The following is a 6,763-nucleotide window of genomic DNA, read 5'->3' as shown; positions in this document are numbered from 1 at the left end:
AGTATATTTATAAGCAAAATTTTCAGCTGAAAATTTTCCATAAAATATTATTATTATTAACCCTTTAATTGATTATTCTTATTAACCAATTAACTAATAATTAAAACACTTTTTAATCATTAATCCCTTTTCTAAACACTTTAGAAAAATAATTCTCTCACTTGATTTAGTTTCCAAAATTAAATTCTTAATTAATAATATTAAGAACTTTTCTTAATTAATTTATAATTAATTAAATCTCATTTAATCAATTATTAAATTTGCTAATTAATTATTTATTTCACAAATAAATAATTATCAGCCATTATTAATTAATTCCTCCACCATTAAATCATTCTCTTTTATGGTGTGACCCTGTAGTTTCAATATTAAGCCGGTAGTAGAAATAAATAATAATAAAACTATTTTATCATTATTTATATAAATTCTCTAATTTATTAAATGTGATTAATTAACAAATTAATCATGTTTATTGTACATCGTGAGGGATACTTCTCAGCATATTACGACTATCCGGATAATACGAATTCACTGCTTAGAATACCAAGAACCTATTCAATGAATAGTTACCGTACAATTAATTCCTTCTACCCTGCAATGTCATGATTAAATACAAGGCATGGAACTTGTATCAAGCCTATCTTATTTAATCATATATTTTCCCATTCACTATGTTTAGTTCTAATTAATGTGAATTAGAAACTCCTTTCTAATTTCATTCACTCTGGCCAGAGATTCCTAAACTAGTATAAGTGGATCATCATTGAACATTCTCTTCCTTTCACTGGAAGGGGTAGATCCTTTATTGATTATACACTATCTTCGTGTACAAATTCCTACACCCAGTAGAGCCCTTATTATTGTCCCTGGAGACTAAGAACTAAACCAAAGTATAGTTCAGTGTACACAAGATGACTATGATGACCTCAAGTCTAAGGATACTTGTACAACTATCACTATGTGAACATCTGCTGACACGTGAGTGAACTCCATCAGTTGTCCATCTGTGTGAGTCATGTTCAGTGAACTTATTCTATAATAAGCACCTACATACTAGCTATAGTGTCACCACACAAATATCTATGAGAACAGACATCCTTCATAATGAAGCAAGCATAGTATGTACCGATCTTTGCGGATTACTAATTACCAGTTAGTAATCCTACGACCAGGAAATATTTAAGTTCAGAGTTATCATCTTTTTAGGTCTCATTATTATGATCTCATCATAATCCATAAAAAGCTTTACTCTAAACTATGGTATATCTTATTTAAACACTTAAATAGATAAAGCCTGTAATAAAACCAAAACAAGTCTTTTATTAATATCAATGAAATCAAAACATATTACATAAAAGTTATTCCTAATTCATCATACATGATTGGACTTAGGACACATCTCTTTCAACCATGGCTTCAATTTTTTCTGATCAACCTTGACACCTCGATTTGTCACAATATATCCTAGATATTCTAGTTCTTGCTTACCAAACTCACATTTATTTTCTTTGATATAAAAGTTGTGCTTCTACAAAATAGCCAAGGTTTTCTTCACATGACTCAAGTGCAGTTCCCAGGTTGAGCTATCAACTAGTATATCGTCGAAGAAAACTAGTATAAACTTTTGAAGATAAGAACAAAAAATGGAGTTCATTATTGCTTAAAAGGTAGAGGGAGCATTACACAATCCAAATGCCATGATGAGATACTCAAATTGTCCATTATGCATTTGAAATGCAGTTTTTGGTAATGTCAGAATCATGAACTTGTACATAATGATATCCTGCTTGTAGATCTAGCTTTGTAAAATAGGCAACTTCGTACAATTCGTCCAACATATCATCTATTGTTGGAGTCAAAAATCGATCCTTAATTGTCGCTTCTGTTAGCGCTCTATAATCTGTGCAAAACCTCTATCTACCATCTTTCGTTTTCATTAAAAGAACAGGAGAAGATAATGGGCTAGTGTTGGGTCGAATGATACCCACTTCAAATATTACATGCACTTGTTTTTCAATTTTTTCCTTCTAAAAATTTGATATCGATATGGTAGAACATTGATGGGCTAATTTCATTTCTTAAGAGGTATATGATGATCAATTTCTTATAAAGGAGGCAGACTAGTAGGTTCACGAAAGGTAGCCTCGATTCTTTTTAAAATTTTCAGCATTTATGGTTGAGTGTCAATACAAGGAGAGTCCTCTCATGGCTATACATGTATAACAAAAATCATTTGTCATTGTCGGTGGCTCGGTGCTCCTTTACAACTGTTTCGAGAGAAGTTGTTAGAATGGGCTTCTGTACATCTTGCAATGTTTTTAGTTTATTCTCCTAATTAAATTTCTTAGTCAGGTGCTCCAATTACAAATCACAAGCCCTAACATCTCCAACCACTGTATTCTCTATACAATATCTAGTCCTGCCAATGATAAAAAGTAACAAGTAATAGAGAATGAAATACCTTGTAAATTTATAGGTACCTTTTCATATCATTCTTGACACATGATTCGTTCTCCGTTAGCAACATGTACAGTGAAGGACTTTGTAGGAACCACTGGTAAGTGCAGATACTGAGCCACTTTGCCACTAATAAAATTATAAGTGGATCCGCTACCAATTAGCACCATTACAGATTATGACTTGATGGTAGTAGCTATTCTCATAGTTCGCAAAGATTCCCAACTTGTCAAGGCATGTAAAGACACTTCAAGTTCTTTTTAATTGTCATTCTTATTTGACCTTTCTTCATTTATGTACTCCATCATGGTCCTCAATAAGTAGCAGCTTGGGCCCCTGCATCTATAGCTTGGTGTAAATCTTTCATTACAACTAAAATATAAACCTTGAGCTCTTCATTTTCGTATTTTATCCCAACCCAACCGCCTGGGAACTTTTGTGGTTTCTTGTGCTAGTGAATTTGTGGTTGTCGGCATCCGAGTTTGAGATACTGGATAAGCAAACCTTCTTTGTCGGGCAAGTTGTTCATCACGAGTTCTGGCAAGACTTATAACCTCTTATAATGTTTTCGGCTTGAACATTCGTATTTCATCAGCTATTTCATATTTCAATCCTCCCATGAAAGTGCCCATCAGGGACTTTTGTGTCCACTTTTGTACTAGATTGCCCAATTTCTCAAATTCTTTTTGATAATCTCGAAGAAAACCATTTTATTTTATATGTGATAAAGCCTCATTAAATTCTTCCCCATTTACTGGACCAAACCGTGCCAATAATTCTTCTATAAACATGTCCCATATTTAGTTATATTTTCTTCTTTATATGTCCGATTTAGCCACTACCATCATTAATTTGCCTCTCCTTCCATAGGAACTGATGCAAGATATACATTCTAATCTTCCGAGGTCCTCTGAAATTCTAAGAACTGAGCCACCTTATTGAACCATTATGTTGGATCATCATCAGCATATCGTGAAAACTCAATTTCAGTTCGAATCAACGGATAATTTTGTAAGGTTTGACGAGTAGTTTCTGCATCATTGAGTTCTTGCTTAAGTGGTCCATGTTTGATAGTACACGAAGAATAAGTGGTCTTAGAAAGAAGCATAATAATAGATAGAGTTTTTATAGACTCATCAAGCCATTGTAAACGATCGTTCATCCCTATTCTTATCCACTGCATCTCTTCGCGTAAGCCTTCTACTTAAAAAAAAATCAATTCATTCTTTTTTGGTAGTCATTGTAGCTTTGATACCGATGGTAGATCCCAGACGGATTACAATGAAAGAAACTACAGAATAAACTTTCTTTGGGTGAAAGTGAACCACAGTTTTGCAAAAATCTCTTCATGTCTTTCTTTTACTTCTATAAAGACTAATATACATAGTTTTTTAAATAATCATCCACTACAATTACCCACTACTGACAATATTTATCCACTATTGCAATTGCTCATATATTTAAGCTATTTAACACCTTCAAACTTAACTACTGGTCATGAAACAACTAACATACACAACTAACCAGAACTAATGATCAGGACACACTAACAGAACAACTACTGATACGATTAACAATAATAAGTAGAAGTCTACCCCATTAAAAATTCAGATCAGCTAAACTAAAAACTTGGGATTTTTTTTGGGAATCATAAAGGATCTTCCTATTTGATATTGAAGTAGGAAGCAGAAACCAGACTATTTTATTTCAGTACCGACTCCTATTAATATTGAAAATTGGATACTTTATTTAGAGAAGATACCCAATGTGTTAAATTATGATGAGGGTTGTAGATTGTAATGAGATTCAGAATATCGGGTTGATTATGTAGAAGTTGAAGGGGAAATATGAGGATGTGTGATAAAGAACTATCCTTATTTTGTTTATTAGGATTTCATACTTCTATCATTATCAAAACTTAATTATTTATTAGATATTTTTGATTTTTTATTGTTGGTTTGAACTATTTGGAGATTTAATATTTATTTTAAAAAAATTTAGACTTTTCAATTATTATTTAGGAAATATGTTAGTACTCTATTTGCATATTTATGAAAATTAAGTGATATCTCCTTCGTATTTGAAACTTAAGGGAATAAATCTAGCATAAATTATGAGCATGCCCATGTGACTTAAATTTCGTATGTTGGAATTAACCTAATGCAATATAAGGTGATCAATCATATAAATATGTTAAAGTAAATCAACCTAGGTATATAAAACTAAATCTTGGCATACATCACATATAATAACGTGCATCAAAATATATGATTAAGATTAATCAAAACTCCATAATAAGTTTTGTCACTCACAGAGGACAAAACCATGAAGGTATAAAAATTATAACTAATAAACATTCAATGTAAATATAAAACGAGAGGGGGGGCGAGAGAGAGAGATTACTTGAATATAAAATTAGATAACCGAATGTATGCATAAAAGTTCTCTCTCAAAAATAAATATATGAAATTATATTACAATATTTATGTAAAAATCGCAAAGATAACACGTTTAAAAAAATTGAAATTAGATACCTAGTCGAAATTGAATAGAAATTCAACAATAAAAATAATAAACTAAATAATTTTAAATTCTGTTCGGGCACTATATGCGCCCCGAGAGTCTGTGTAGAGCCCACACTCTACCAACAATTTATTTTTTTGGTCCAACGATTTGCCAGTTTGCCCAATGACTTTTTACTTGCCAAATTTCCACTCCATTTTTTCTTCTTGCCATATCTTGAAATAGTAAAGGGGATTATCACAACTTCCGTGTGCATTACCATTTTACTGAACACGTGTAACAAGCCATGTTAAACTCATACAAAACCATAATAGGGTGTGGTATGTCTAGTGAGGTCTATAGTTAATCTATCCAAATAATTTATCCACTCCTGTATATAATTCAGGCACTTCGTGTTTTACTATATGCTTATAATATTACTTTTTTCTAATATTAATTTAATAATGTAGATTTACACATATTTAGGCAGGTAGATTTAAAGTGATAAGTGTAAAAAAAATAGCTTAGTACCGCTCAGTGTTACAAAAAATGGCGATTTCACTAATAATTCGGCCGAAAAATCTCTGTAAGGCAATAAAGTGGTATTATAGAGTAAAATTGGAGAAGAAAATATTTTTTTGACATATCATGTGAAATCAACGATTTTTGACATACCGATCGGTGTTATAATTATCGATTTCACTGAATAATTCGGCCGATAAATTGTTGTAAGGCAACAAAGTGGTATTATAGAGTAAAATCATCAAAGGAAATTTTTTTTGACATCATGTGAAATCGATGATTTTTTGGTCAAATTCGGAGATTTCCGATCAAAAGCCGACGAATCAGATACATGATTCGAGGCTCTGCAGAGAAGAAATCGACAATAGGAAGAAGAAAGAAACTATTCGTTGTGGTAATGAAGATCGGCGAATGCAAACGAAGAACCCAGCCGAGTGGAAAAGGAAGGGGGAGAAGACAACAAAGTAGGAAATGAAGAGATAAGGGGGAAAGTTGATTAATTCATATTTTTTTAATAAACAAGGCACGTAAACACAATGTTACAACAAGTATGTGGCCGTGGAAGTGACAACACTCACAACTCATAGGGCCATGGACCATATCCATGCCAATTTTACACATATTAATATTTATTTTACATATATATTTTTTAAAAATAATGTTAAATTATGTCCGATTTTATTCTGATAAATCCTCGATTTTCGATAAATTATAAATCGGTAACTAAACTGATTTAGTCCTTAGGTTAGTTATTGTCTGATCGTAAGAATTTTCAAGCTGTTAATCCATCAGAATTTAATGACAACATACAAGTTATTTTTTTGTTTGAGTTTTGAACTAAGAGATTAATTATCCTAAGATTATCCCGGGTAAGTTTTCCTAAGGTTATAAAAAAAATTCATATAAATACACGAGGTGTTATTGTAATTATAGAAGATTATATACATTTACAATAATATCATTACTATTTTATATTAAAAAACACATGCATCCTAAGTAAGTTTTCCGAGATAATCTCATAAATTTTATTCTCTTAAATTAAACACTCTGTATATTAGGTAATTTAGCTTTCAAGTTTTATGGTTGAGGTCTTTCTATTAGTTTAATCATAATGGATGTTAGAACTTACCGAGGTGACATACATTTTTACACATAGTATATTACGTGGATAAATAATAAAGTATAAATAAATTGAATCATCCATAAATCGTTATCGTTTTGTTGTCTGGATACCTGAACTATATTGAAATTGAAATTTAGATTATGATGAGATTGAATTAGA

This window comes from Apium graveolens, chromosome 10 (genome assembly GCF_009905375.1).
Source record: "Apium graveolens cultivar Ventura chromosome 10, ASM990537v1, whole genome shotgun sequence".
Taxonomy (NCBI): Eukaryota; Viridiplantae; Streptophyta; class Magnoliopsida; order Apiales; family Apiaceae; genus Apium; species Apium graveolens.
Note: the sequence above shows the minus strand (reverse complement) of the source record.